Below are 15,653 nucleotides of genomic sequence, written 5' to 3'. Positions count from 1 at the left end.
CTGAATAAAATGTCGACGAAGGACGAACGAGTTGTGAAGCTTTGGAGGTGTTGATGGACTATATCTACTTTATATATGTTTTAATCTGTTCTGAATCTGATCCAGATGTAGTCTTTGACAAAAACGTGATTTTCTCAGCTTTTTGCTCAAAATGTTGCTTTTTTTATGAAACGTACCCACATTCAGTTGTTGATAAAAAAGAATGCATGATGCTTGAATAAAACGTTCTGTTTGTTTGTTTTTGTCTAAAAGCAGAGGCTCTGTCCTTTCTTTTGATATATTGCATGTTCAGATATAAATTCAAAATATTCTGGGTGCCATGAAAGTTTTGTGAAAATGATCGAAAATTCTGGCGGCGGATGGCAACTTTTTAAAAAATGCTGCCGGGGAAAGAGTTAATAAGATTATGCACAAATCTTTTAAAATGATCTTGTACTAGTTTTATGTCAGGTACTATGTACTATTTTAGTATTATCAGGAAAAAATTACAGAACATTTTTCAGTTCTGAGCTCAAAAACACTGTTTAAAAGTGTGGGATGAGTACGATTCTTTTTTTCTGAAAGAAATTCATATTTTAATTCGACAAGAATGCATTACATTGATCAAAAGTGAGAGTAAAGACATTTATAATTTCCTATACAAATGCTGTTCTTTTGTTTCCAGAACAATATGAACTGAAACTGAAACTTATTTCAACATTGATAATAATCAGAAATGTTTCTTAAGCAGCAAATCAGCATATTACTGTGATATATTTATTTGAACTCGCAATCACATAAAACCAGCTTTTCATGACTAGATCTTCCATGCTTTTCATGTGGAGTCATGCGAAAGGCCTTTATGAGAGAAAAAAGGTGTGCAGGTCACTTTACGTAGACCTAAAAAATGAGACGTAAATCATGCAAGTTCAAAAACAGTCCAGAGAGAGAGAGAATCATATCACTTACTGAGGGTCTAAGACCTCTACATCTACAGACCCATTCATCACAGCTGGGTCAGAGAGACCCGAAGACTCTCAGAAGAGCAGTAAAACGCTCAAGTGCTGATACAACGAGCCCACCCGTAACTCCCTGCCGAATTCCTGCCGTTTTTATCATTACGAGCGTTATTCTAATCTCTCCCGAGACTCCCGGCTTAAGAAAAATGGAGTTGAATGATCGGAAATAGGAAGAAATTCACACAAGCGCTCGGAAAAAACGATGGGAAAGCCATTTGAAGGGAATAAAAAGTGGTCGATTAGGGTCTGCAGCCTGTTAAAACAAACACAAGCCTGTTAAACGCGTCCATACGTGGAGGACGGCGAAATATCCAGACACTTTATTGAGTGACGGCCAGGGACAAGAGTTTGAGGAGAAATCACCAGGATTTCACGGCAGAGCACTGAGACACTGCATTTCATTCAATTTTCTAGATCAAACGATCATAATGCACTCACTCGAAAGGCTTTTCACAGATGATTATAGAGCATCAAAGACTCCAGGATGATGCATCTTGCGTCATGATAGAATTACCGTAATTATGAGACTCTGCAAAGACTTGAAGAACAAAGAAAGTGCAACAGATAATGAAATGACACATCAAACTTCAACTGTGGAAGGCGCTGGCTGCTATTTTTGACATGATAATGGGAATGTAGTTCATACAATTATTCAATTGTATGAAGTTGTATTTTTTTCGAAGTTGTAAATAAAGCAAAGATTAATGGAGTTTGTTTTAAGAAAATACCAAGATCTATAAAGTACTTATATATTAAGATTGACTCTGTACTGTTCAGTTACTGGAAATTATTCAAATGATCAATGGTTCAAAGTCAGTTATCATGTCATTATTAAGGCCAGATGACATTTTTTTCCTATATTTCACTGGAGATTTCATCCAATTCAAGTTGATTGGAGATTATTGGAGTATGCTTTAAAAGAAAATTCTATTTCAGTCTTCACGTTTAATTCAATGTGTTACATTGCCATTTCTTTATTTGTTAAATTGGTAACTTTACAATGAGGTTTCACTTGTAAACATTATTTAGTGCATTAGCTAACGTGAACTAGCAATGAGCAATTCATTTTGAAAAGCATGTATTAATCTTTGTTAACGTTAGTTGGTAAAAAATGAATTGTTCATGTTAGTTCACAATGCATTAACTAATGTTAACAAATACAACTTTATATTTTAACAGTGTTTTAGCAAGTGTTGAAATTTCCATTAACTAAGAATAAAGGGATAGTTCACCCAAAAAATGGAAATTATCCCATGATTTACTCACCCTCAAGCCATAGGTGTATATGACATTCTTCTTTCAGACAAATACAATCTGAGTTATATAATAAAAAATATCCTGGCTCTTCCCAGCTTTATAATGGGTGTGAATGGTAACTGAGATTTCGAAGCCCAAAAAAAGCTCATCATCCAAAAATAATCCATATTCATAACTTTATAAACCATAATCACTGGTTAACGGCTGTACGCAAGTCGAGTTACGGCGGAAGAGCCAGGACAGGATTTTTTAATGTAACTCAGATTGTGTTTGTCTGAAAGAAGAAGCTCATACACCTATAGGTTGGCTTGAGGGTGAGTAAATCATGGGATAATTTTTGGGTGAATGTAACAGAAGTATTGTTTGTTATTTCACATTAACTAATATAGTTAACTAATGTTAACAACAATGAAACCTTATTGTTAAGTGTTACCGTGAAATTTCACAGTAGATGAAAACAATCAAATTAGCCAAAACATACAATATACTAACAAATACTGTCTTTTCCTTTAACTGTTCTCTAAACAGCTCTGTTCTTCCCTTTGGAAACGCTAATATATTACCAGGAGCCTAAGGCTTAATGCAAAGAAAAGAGCAAAAATTCCACTGTAATATCAAAGCTATTTGTTAAGGAATTGTCAGATCCAGGTCTTAGATGGGCTTGCCAACACTAACAGCGGTCTGACGTCTCTGTTTTCTTGAGTAAGCGGCAGGTTTTTATCACCTCTCTGGAAGAGTTGCGGAGGTGAAAAGCTGCACTGATTGGCTGTCGGCTGATGTGTAAACACGACTCTTCTCACGTCTCCTGAACCACAGACAGACATGCTTTCTCCCACAAGACAAACAGCAGACCTATGGAGTGTTTTGTGTGCGTTGTGTAATACAAAGTTGTTTCCAAACAAACATGAAAGGCCATATCGAAGTACGCCCAACAGCTCACAAATGGTTTCATGCTCTGATTGTCCTTTTATATTCAGCTAGAACACAAAGAAACGAGCAAATAAATATAACATATTAGCAGGTTTGAAAAAAATATAGTCGTCTGTGAAACCTGTGCTGCTTAATTCACAGTTTAACAGATGAAGTAATTAACATTACCTGTTAACAATTAAACCCCAACACTTGCTCCTGACGCAATCAAATTTAATTTATGTGGTGTATACTATAAAACGTCAACTATATTGAGGCCAGTGTGCTGTAATTTTCAAGAATAGAGACTCTGTGTTAACCTGTGACTTTTTAAGGCATTCATGTAAAACGTCTAACAATGTTTTTTTATGTTAGATAAACTATCTGATGTATCATCTCAAAATTACAAATTTAATTGCTTATTCAGCGGTTTTTGTTTTTTTTTACAATTTTTTTAGTGCTGACTGCGTGTCAAGATCTTTTAAATACATTAGCAAAATTATTATAAGAAATATTTTAAATCTTAAGCTTTAAAATCTAAGCCTTTTTTAAGATTTACGAATTTCAATTAATAGTAAAATTCCATCAAATTGAATTTAATAATCCCTAGATATTATTCCTCAAAAAAAAAAACTACATCTTAATAAACATTTAGTATAAATCTTAATGGAACAAGGGAATGGACCATTTAGTTTATCTGAATCGTATTCATAAATTGAATTTTTTTTCTTTTAAATCAATTGTATGAATATGAATCACAAACTGAAATGTTGCATTCCCTTGTTTTATGCAAAATGTTTTATTAAGCTCTTTTTTTACTCTTTTAATTCTTAATTCATAATAGGAATAATGTGTAAGGATTATTCAATTCATTTTGATGGAATTATACTATATAATTGAAATTCGTAAATCTTAAAAACAGGTTGAAATATTTTTTACATTGAAATGGAAACATTGGAAATATTATATACAATACACTATATACTATATTATATTAAAGTATATACTATCATATCTATAATACTAATATAAGCATATAAAATAATTTATATATTTGTTTTTTATAATTTCCTTTAAATATTTACATTATAAATGATAAAAAGCTATAATATATAGTTTGACCTGCTGAAAAGACATTATATACTACTGTATTATACTATACTATATTATCTGTAATACTAATACAAATATTCCAATACAATACAAAATGTTATATATTTTTTATTATTGTACATATTTATATTACTATTATTTTTAATATATATAAAATACAGTATTTACTGTACATATATATATATATATATATATAATTTCAATAATAATAATAATAATAATAGGATTGTAAAAATGACTAAATTAATATAAAACTAAAATAAAAGTTATAATACATAGTTTGACAGGCTTAAAAAGAAAGTCCATAACCATAAAGTCCATAACTTTCGTGAATGACATGTATTTTAGGCTAAATGATGAATTAATTTGTTTCCCAAACATGTTCATTTGGAAAACGCTTGAAAACACTTTTATTAGCTGACGACAGTCATAAACAGAAAAGGTCAATGTAGCAGTAAAGGTCAAAATTTGCGCACAACACGCAAGGGAAAAGCATCTTGCACATGACTTAGGGACAATTAAACAATTCTAATGGACCATTAAACATTTAACAAGTTGATATAAACGCCAATGAGTGGAAACATGGAGACGAAGCGACGGTTATTGGATGGCTGCTGTCTACAAACCATTCCACAGAAAGCAAGACGCAAAACAACATTTAGATGAGTGTAATCTATCAGGACAGAGAAAAAATTACAACAGAAAAGCCTATCCACCATTTAACCAACCTAAATTATGTTTGTTCAACAAATACACCAGCAGATCTGATTCTACAAGGCCAAGAAGGAAATAACAGATAACTGATTTGGATTTGGATTTGATTACACTAAGTTCCAGAATGGCATTTAATCGAAAACCATTCAGGCTTGGCAGAGCTGTATATCCTCCTCTTTCTAGCCCAGAGCAAAGGGATTTTTCAGTTTGATGAGGTTGTAAATCTGAAAGAAAAAAAAAAGGCTAGGCTTATGTTTGACACCTCAGGGATGGAGGTAAACTTATACTCGTATATTTCCAGCATGCAGTGGAGTTGGACAAACGGTTAGGTCACTGGAGCCCTGCAGGCGCAGTTTAGCAGGAATCCTGGAAATTATATGATTACATGTGACAAGCACCTTTGATGCCTGGCAATTATGAACTTATTTAAATACAGAATGTGTTCCAAAAACAATCCTAACATGGTTTCGTAATGATGTGAACTCCAGCCTGCGTCGCTGGAATACTTGCGATCGGAATGACCAGATTAGACATGTTTTCTTCAGAAACGCTCTCTGGGGATTTCCTCAAATAAGCAATGTGCAAAAGAATATTGCATGTGCATATCAGACGTGGCAAAAATTATAATCACAATTATTTTGGTCAATATTGAGATTCACCATGATTGCTTAATTTTCATATCGTGCATGTATTTTTATAAAAGATATAAAATTAGATAAATAAACGCATAATTTAAACCATTCAAAAGTTCGGGGGGTCAGCAGTAGGGGCGTAAATCAGAGCCTTAATGACGATTCGATACGATACCAATTCTTAAGCCAACGATTCGATTATTTTGGATACTTCAGAATTTCCCGTGATACGATTCGATTCGATGCGATTAAATAGATATTTTTACATGATATCTATTAAGTTTCAAATGAAATCAACAAAGAAATAAATAATCTGCCTTTTATTGAGAATACAGAAACAGTATTTGTGGCGAGCAGGACGAGGCCGAGGGACGTGAGAGAACGCCGCGAGGCCGGTGGCGTGAGTGTTAATGAACGTCACCTGTGAGACGCACCGGTCTTCATTTCCGTGAGAGATATGCGAGACCGGTGCGTCTCACAGGTGACGTTCATTAACACTCACGCCACCGGCCTCGCGCCGTTACACTATAGCAGTCTTTCTCTTTGCAAACGGCAACATCTCTTACCACTGCTCCATCTGTTTTCCGGAAGTCAAAATACTTTCACACCCATGACTTGACGCCGACTGGAGTGTGTAACATTTCACTTTCATTGCTAGCTCGCTCTGACCGTTCCATCCCTCTTGAAAGTCAGACTCAACAATGTGTGTGAACGTAACGCCTGTGAAGCGGCGTGAAGTAGAAGATAATGAGGAGTAGGTTGTACGCATTTGTCGGAGCGGATGCTGAAAAATAGACACGCCAACAGACAGGCGGAAAAATAAACACATTAATCGATACTCTTGCGAACGCATCGATAAATTAAATCGTCGGCTGTATAATCGATACAAATCGATTAATATTTACACCCCTAGTCAGCAGATTCCTGAAAAAAACATTTTATAATGTTTTTTGAGCAAATTAGCATTTTAGATGTATTTCTGAAGTATCATGTGACACTAAATACTGGAGTAATGCTGCTGAATATTCAGCTTTGATCACATGAATAAATTACATTTTCCTATATGTTCACTTTTAAAACAGTTCTGTCATGACAACTTTTGGTATGTTGATATGCTTGGCCTTGGTGGGAAAGATCTGCTGCACTGTTGCTGCTGCTGTACAATACAGCATACATGAATTACCCGTAGCAGATCTATACAGGTGGAGCTGGGGAAGGTGGGGGGTTTCTGAAAGCGCACTGCAACTGCTACAGCAAATGCTGACCAAGTATTTGAAGATTGAGCAGCTCTTTGGCTACTGATACAGCAGGAACCAATCATTAGACGCTTTTCCATTTTATATTCATATGGCTGGTGCATAAAATTTCAGTAACAACAAACACAATTACTTCAATCAGAAATCCAATGGTTCACATTTGCTTTTGCATTGAATGTCCCTGGTCTTATTGTGCATTATTTATGTTTTTCTGTATCTGTATCTGTTTTTCTGGCATCGCTATATCATAGCCACACATATTCTCTCCTGTATTTATCTGTATATTTATATTTAAATGTATATTTATCCTGTATGTATCTGTATGTTTTTCTGGCATCGCTATATCATAGCCACACATATTCTCTCCTCTCCATTAAAAAAACAACGAATATCACTATCACGCAACAAAACATCACATTACAGAACGTCTCGGTTACGTATGTAACCCTAGTTCCCTGATAGGGAACGAGACGCTGCGTCAAACGCTGCGGGAACGCCCCTGCGTTGTGCGTCATGAAGCACGTATGGAATCAGCCCAATGGAGAGATGAAACGTCATAGGCGGGTGACGTCATCGACCAGGAAACTATAAAGCACCCCAAAAACACAAGCGCATTAGCTTCTGATAGGCTTGAAGGAAGCGCTAACGGGAGTGCCGGGAGTATGGCGGAGCGACGCAGCGTCTCGTTCCCTATCAGGGAACTAGGGTTACATACGTAACCGAGACGTTCCCTTTCAAGGGAACTTCGAGCTGCGTCAAACGCTGCGGGAACGCGAATACCCACGTCGCCATAGGACCAAATGACCGTCATGTGAGACTAGCGCACAGAGGACGAGAGCACCTGTGCCCCAGGGGTAGAGCTTAAGTCTAGGTCATAGAACTTAATAAAAGTATGCGGTGAAGACCATCCAGCCGCATCACAAACATCACTCAGGGAAACCCCCGACAAAAGAGCTTTAGAAGCAGCCATACTCCTGGTAGAGTGAGCTCGGACAACCAAAGGTGAAGGCTGGCCAGCCGACTCATAAGCAAGTGAGATAGCCTCAACCACCCACTTGCTCATTCTCTGTTTAGACGCCGGACACCCTTTCCTGGGTGGCCCGAAACATACAAAAAGTTGTTCTGATTTCCTCCACAGGGCAGCTCTGTGGACATAAGCGTCTAATGCCCTAACAGGGCAGAGTGAATTAAGTTTCTCCTGGTCCGATGACATAAATGGAGGAGGACAGAAAGCCTGCAGAACCGTAGGTCTAACAATATTAGTAGGAACCTTAGGAACGTAACCTGGTCTAGGATGCAGAAAAGCTTTAACCATGCCAGGTGCAAATTCCAGGCACGAGGGTGAAACCGACAGAGCCTGCAAATCTCCGATTCTTTTTAGTGAAGAGATAGCAAGCAAAAAGATAGTCTTAAAAGTGAGAAACTTCTCGGGAACTTCTTCGATAGGTTCAAAAGGAGCTAGGGAAAGACCTTCTAATACAATGGCCAGATCCCAAGTCGGCACCCTCGTACGAACTGCTGGCCTCAGCCTCAAAGTGCCACGGAGGAAAACGAGTTATAAGCGGGTGTCTCCCAAGAGAAACTCCACTGAAAGGGACGTGGTAAGCAGCTAGTGCCGCCACATACACCTTTAGTGTGGAGGGGGATAACCCTGTGGAGAAGCGCTCCTGCAGGAATTCCAGCACTGCACCCACTGGGCAGTTAACTGGGTCCTGCAGGTGTTCTCCACACCAAGAAGTGAAACGTTTCCACTTCAAGGCATAAAGCTTCCTCGTGGATGGAGCTCTGGAGTTAAGAATGGTCTCAACAACCTCGGTTGAGAGACCGGAGTCTATGAGCTGGGCCCCCTCAGAGGCCAAGCCCACAGTTTCCACAATTCTGGGCGGGGGTGAAGTATCGTGCCCCCCGCCTGGGAGAGTAGATCCCTCCTGACCGGGAGCTCCAAAGGAGAACCGTCCAGGAGAGAAATCAGGTCCGCAAACCATACTCGGGCCGGCCAGAACGGGGCTACTAGTAGTAGACTGACCCCGTCCCGGCGGACCCTCTCCAGAACTCCTGGTAACAGAGCAATCGGGGGAAAGGCGTACAGACGTGACCTCGGCCACGGCTGCACCATAGCATCCAACCCCAGGGGGGCTGGAAGAGTGATGGAGAACCACCGATGACAATGAGTGGTCTCCTTGGAAGCGAATAGGTCCACCTCGGCGCGACCGAAACTCAACCAAAGGAGCTCCACCACCTCGGGGTGGAGTCTCCATTCCCCTGGCCTCGGCCCCTGCCTCGACAGGGAGTCTGCTACCACATTCAAATACCCAGGGAGATACATTGCTCTCAGAGATAGTAGCTTCCCTTGGGACCACAGGAGGATCTGACGGGCCAACTTGTAAAGCCGGCGAGACCGCAGGCCCCCCTGATGATTTATATAAGAGACCACCGACGTGTTGTCTGATTGAACTAACACATGATGGCCTCTCAGGTCTGTTAGGAAGTGTTTCAGAGCCTGAAACACAGCCAACATCTCTAGACAATTTATGTGCCACGAAAGATGATGATCCTGCCACAGACCTTGGGCTGGGCGACCACTCATGACCGCCCCCCACCCTGTGAGGGAAGCATCCGTCGTTAGCGTTATGCGACGACAAAGAGCCCCCAGCACAGGACCTTTGGATAGGAACCAAGTTTCTCTCCACATGACCAGAGCACGAAGGCAGCGCCGCGTGACTTTGAACGTGCGGAGCGGATTTCCCCACGGGGAGAATCCCTTGGTCCTGAGCCACCACTGTAGCGGTCTCATGTACAACAGGCCGCAAGGTATAACGTTGGACGCTGCTGCCATCAGACCCAACAGTCTCTGAAACTGCTTGACAGTGAGTAGCTGGCCTAGCTTCACTTGTTTCGCAGCTGAGAGAATCGAAGCGATGCGGGTCGGAGAGAGTCGCGCCCGCATCGATACCGAATCCCAAACGACACCCAGAAAAGTGGTCTTCTGGGAAGGAGATAATACACTTTTCTTTGCGTTCAGCCTCAACCCCAACTTTCTGATATGAGCGAGGACGACATCTCGATGCCGAACCGCCATCTGCTCGGTCTGAGCTAAAATCAACCAATCGTCGATGTAATTGAGAATACGAATGCCCTGAAGCCTCAGAGGCACTAGTGCTGCATCCATGCATTTCGTGAAAGTGCGGGGAGATAAAGCTAGGCCAAACGGAAGAACCCTGTACTGGTACGCCTCGCCCCCGAAGGCGAACCTCAGGAACTTCCTGTGTTGTGGAAGGATGGACACATGGAAGTATGCGTCCTTCAGATCTATCGTGACAAACCAGTCCTCGGACCTGATTTGAGACACGATCTGCTTGATAGTGAGCATCTTGAATTTTAGCTTCCCTACCGAGCGATTCAATATGCGCAGGTCTAAAATTGGACGCAACCCCCCATCCTTCTTTGGAACGATGAAATATCGGCTGTAATAACCTGAATCCAAACTGGGAGGAGGAACCCGTTCTATAGCCTCTTTTTGAAGGAGCGTTTTCACCTCTTGTTCCAATACCAGAGCCTGCTCGGGGCCCACCACTGTGTGCAGAACCCCTCTGAATTTTGGTGGACGACACCTGAACTGGATAGCATAACCCTTTTCTACTGTCTGCAGGACCCAATGAGATATTTTTGGAAGGCTTTTCCACTCTGCCAGAAATTCTACTAAGGGTACCAGCCTCTCGAGACTGGCCTCTGGTGTAACTTGAGCAGCAGACGCAGCGCCCTGTAACGGCGCACCGGCAGGGAACAACTGGTCTGACCGCTCTGAGACCCTCCTCAGAGGGAGCGAGCGTCCCTCGGGAAAGCGCTCGCTGGGATCGTCTGTGCCCCGGCATAAAGGCGGGGTTGGCAGAACGAGCCCCTGAGGGCACCGAGGAGGAATGGGCACCGTAAAAAGAGGTGAACACCTTTCCGCCTCGGTGGGGACCACCCTCAGCATCCTGAACGGCTTGGCGTCAGGACTTCTTCTTAGCCGAAGCCTTCTTAGCCAATATAACTGTCCTCAGATCAGTTTTACTGGGAGAAGGCTTCGGCTGAGAGTGTCGCGGCTGAGCCCACTGTCCAGCAGGGGGAGCACGAGACGCGACACTCTGCCTCTGCTGCGCTCTATGTGATGAGCTCGAAGACGGCCGGGGCTGCTCCCGCCCAGCAGCCCCAGGGACATGAACTTTAAGGGGAAGAAACTTTTTAAAAGCTGCAGTTTGTTTCTTTTCTTCTTGGAATTTATCGATAACTGAATTCACAGCATCACCAAACAACCCCATGGGAGAAAGAGGAGCATCTAAAAGAAAAGCTTTTTCTCTCTCTTTAATATTAGTCTGATTTAACCACAAATGTCTTTCTGCGGCCACCAGAGCTGCCATAGAACGACCCATTAATTTGGCCGATTCTCTGGTGGCACGCAGGGATAAATCAGCAGCCTGACGCAGTTCGCGAACTACGTCAGTACTGACCTCCTCACTCTCACTCATGTCCCTTAGCAGATCAGCCTGGTATGCCTGCAAGATTGACATAGTATGCAGACATGACGCAGCCTGACCTGCTGCCGAATATGCTTTACCCACCAAAGCCGAAGTGTTTCTTAAAGGCTTGGTGGGTAATGCCGGTGCCTTAAAAGATGATGCTGCTTCGGGGGAGAGATGGCTCGCAAGCGTCTCTTCCACACGAGGCAAAGCACCATAACCATGAGCCTTGGCTCCCATAATATTAGCGTATGTTGAAGTCTGGGGACTAAACACTCTATATGACACCGGTTTTCTCCATGATTTCGACACCTCGGTGTGGAGATCATGGAAAAACGGCAGGCACCGGCGTGGAGGCTGCACACGTGACGGCAAAAATCTCTCATCCAACTTTGATTTAGAAACAGACTCCTGTCTAGTCACTGGCCATTCAATATTAAGTTTTTCAACAGCTCTTGTTAACACCTCCATAAGCTCATCACTCTCAGGAGTGTGGGGTGGCGAATCCTCCACATCTCCCTCAACACTAACAACATCAAGTTCCTCAGAACTGGATAGCTGCAGCATTGGTGCCTCAGCCCGAGCGGAAGAAACCGCAGCGCGTGCTTCCGAACCCGGGACTGAGGCACTGGATCTCACAGGTGAAGGGAGAGATAAGGCAGAGCCCGTCTCAAACCCCGCTGTGAGATCCATCTGCGATCCCCACGATAAGCGCCGCCGCTCTGCCTCGGCAGAAGCGGGACCCGAACCGCGGGGAGCGCGCACCGAACCGCTCTCCTCAAAGAGCGATCGGCGGGAGCGGAGCGTCCTTAACGGCAAACGCTCGCAATGCTCACAGTCTGCTCCCTCGAGAGCAAACTGGGCATGCTGAACTCCCAAACAAACAACACAAAGATCATGTGTATCCCCGCTCGTTAAATAACGCGAGCAGGGAGGAACACACTTTCTAAACTGCTGTTCGTCCGCCATAATCTCTCTATATATATATATATAGGGATAAATTGTGAATTTATTTAATTTGTGTGGTGCAGGGTATGTAAGACAGACAATATCACACAGGGACAGATTCACATGTAGCGCGACTGAAAGCACAGAAGCTAATGCGCTTGTGTTTTTGGGGTGCTTTATAGTTTCCTGGTCGATGACGTCACCCGCCTATGACGTTTCATCTCTCCATTGGGCTGATTCCATACGTGCTTCATGACGCACAACGCAGGGGCGTTCCCGCAGCGTTTGACGCAGCTCGAAGTTCCCTTGAAAGGGAAGTCAAATATGTTGCAAGTGCAGTTTCATGTTGTTTAAATGCACATCATTTTGAATCAATGTGTTAATATGCAACTTAACGTCAACATGAAATCACAAAAATGTTGCTCAAAAAGTCTCTTAATTACTTTAAGATGATGGAAGTGCATCCACTAAACAGCATAATACAGAACTATGTGTGTGTGTGTGTGTGTGTGTGTGTGTGTGTGTGTGTGTGTGTGTGTGTGTGTGTGTGTGTGTGTGTGTGTGTGTGTGTGTGTGTACTCATGTAAGCCATACGTCCAGAGAGACCCTCTGAAACAAACGAGACTTTAAGACGAAGGAAGCAGTTTTTTATTACTAAGTAAATATTTCCCAGACCACTGCAATAAAAAAAAAAAACACACAAAAAAAAACACATGGGCCAACTCATGAACTTTAAAAGCTATTTGTGTTGTGCAGGTGTGAGAAACCGGTGAAAAAAGCAACAAAACGGGAATTACAGTAAAACTTGTAACTGCGTCTGTGATGCAGTATCAACTAAACCAATGAGAGCTGATAGACCATGACTGGTGAAACTCTTCAGTGCAATTATTGTATTAGGATCAAAATCTAGATACGGTTTTTATGACACTAATTGGATTTCTGAAAAAAACCGGCAAGAGCTCAACGTGAAATAGACGCTCAGAGCCTCATTTTTAAATACGCTCCGCTCACATTGAAAACAACTGAAAAAATACGCTTGTCTTAGGAAAAAAATGCTTTGATGGACACAGCCTGAATTAAAAAAAATTAAAAAAAAAACAACATTATAGGTTAACAAGTACTTGAGACAAATCAAAAATCGATGTGAAATAATCCGCAAGCCTTTTATTCCTCCTATGTGACATTTCCAGGCAAAATGGAGTCATTTTTATTTCTTTTTAAATAGGCTTGAGTTTGCAGTGTGTTGTTGAGTAAGACGCGGAGGCTGAAGGTCAAGCTCACACTCCAGTGCATCTCCGAGACACGATGAGTTTGTGCCGTAGAGTCTGATTGGACGCACCACCTTTGACATGAACAACAAAAGCTATAGGAAGCATTTCCCTGCGGCCAGTGACAGAACAGACCCCAATTCTGCAGTTCCACCAGTGAACGCTGGTCTGTTTGATTAGCAGGTTCTTCACGAGACATTACAGCACTGCCTCCAGCAGACACAGGCCTTCAGTCCCTACAGCTTTATTCTGCACGGGCTCTGCGTCCATCTGAGAGCCTGTCGGTTATTTAAGAAAGTGTTTGTGAAGACAACCAGACGCACACCAGCACAGGTGCCAACGCTGCAATGACACAAAAAAAATAGATCTATATGTCTGGAATTCATCTGTGTAGCAAATCACAGATTGTTGACATAAGAAGACCGGAGAAAGTTCGACATATGAATTTATATCAACCAATAAATCTCCTATTTGCAACATTAGAGGTCGAATTTTTTTATTATAATTATTTTAATTAAATGTATGATTATAATGATCATATTTTACAAATATTTATATTAAAAGTTAAAAGGTTTTTAATAATATTAATATTTCAATAAAAGGTAAACATTTTTTTAAAAGTTTTAATATTAATAATGATTTAAAATGTTTCATATTAATACTTAAAAAGTAATATTAATATTATAGAAATATTTTTAAAGTAATATTATTATTATTAAAAAGTTATCGAATTAATATTGAGTATTATTAATATTTAAAAAGTAAAAGAACAAATCAATAATATTAATATTTCATTAATTGAACAAGTCATTTGCATTTTCATGGTTCTGTAATGCTGGTAAATGGTCACATTACATGCAGGTAAACAATTAAAGCATACTTTTTTATCTTTAAATCAAAACATTTTAACATCGCTTTTTAAATTGTTTCTAACGTTTTAAACTTGTTTTTATTTTCAAATTATTTCTTAATTTTAATTTGAACATTTTACCTTTTTTAATAATAATTAGCTAACTCATGAATACAGAGTTTTCCCGGTTTGAGAATCCCTGCTTGAAAATAAAATAAACCAGTGGCGTACAACGTTCACGTAACTGTTGATTGTGTTTTTCTGTTTGACTATCATCTGCACATGCTATCCGTCAATCCGTCAGCACACAGGATGAAGAATCACGTCACACACGTCTCTTCCTCGACCGCAGTATCTGAAGCACTTTGTGCTGCAACAATAACTGTAATAGCAAACAGATGATGCGTTCTGATCACAACAGAAGTATTCGGCTTTTCCCAATCGAAGCGTCTGTGGATTTATGGTGCCTTAACTTCTCCTCCAAGAGGTTTTAATCTGGGAGCAATAAAACTAATATTAACATGAAATATGAGGGATTAACAACGGTATTTATAAACCTCATTCCAACAGGGAAAAAACCCGACAGAATATAGACAATAAAGGCCTTGAAACATACAATCCAAGACTCAAATAACAGTGTGCTTATGAAACGCAAACATTGACAAGTTCAGCGGGCCAAAAGCTTCTCCTGAGATTCGGCTTTGAAGAGAGAGTTTGAGAGAGAGAAGAGAGAGAATCTCAACGTAAACTTGTCCAGAATCAAATACATGCTTACAACTCACTGAATACTCTGCAGTATGCAATGTTTACAGACTACTATTGTTTAAAAAATACTGTAGCGAGTGAAACAAAAGCATACTGTCACCAGTGTTGTACTTTTACCTCAAATTAAACTATTAAAATCCATATTCAGATTTTGATCAAATAAAATAAAAGAATAAAATAAAAAATAAACCAAACTAAAATATAATATAATATAAAATAATATAAACCAAAATCATAAAATAAAATAAAAATAAACCAAAATAACATAACATAATGTAAACCAAAATAATAAAACTATACTATATTATAATATAAACCAAAATAATAAAATAAAAATAAACCAAAATAATAAAATAAAAATAAACCAAACTAAAATAACATAACAAACACAACAAAACCAAAAATAAAATAAAATCAGACAAACAAACAAACAAGCAAATAAAT

The 15,653-nt window shown here is 40.2% G+C and overlaps 1 protein-coding gene across 7 annotated transcripts in view; it reads right to left on the bottom strand.

Annotated features, from left to right (window-relative positions):
- The window catches only part of scube3 (signal peptide, CUB domain, EGF-like 3), a 167,101-nt gene that overhangs the window by 86,117 nt on the left and 65,331 nt on the right, over nt 1-15,653 (bottom strand). The window lies entirely within an intron of this gene.

Source organism: Siphateles boraxobius, unplaced genomic scaffold, assembly GCF_051911475.1.
Source record: "Siphateles boraxobius isolate OS27281-9 unplaced genomic scaffold, OSU_SipBor_1 77, whole genome shotgun sequence".
In the NCBI taxonomy this organism is placed as follows: Eukaryota; Metazoa; Chordata; class Actinopteri; order Cypriniformes; family Leuciscidae; genus Siphateles; species Siphateles boraxobius.
Note: the sequence above shows the minus strand (reverse complement) of the source record. Positions and strands in the feature narration are given on the sequence as shown.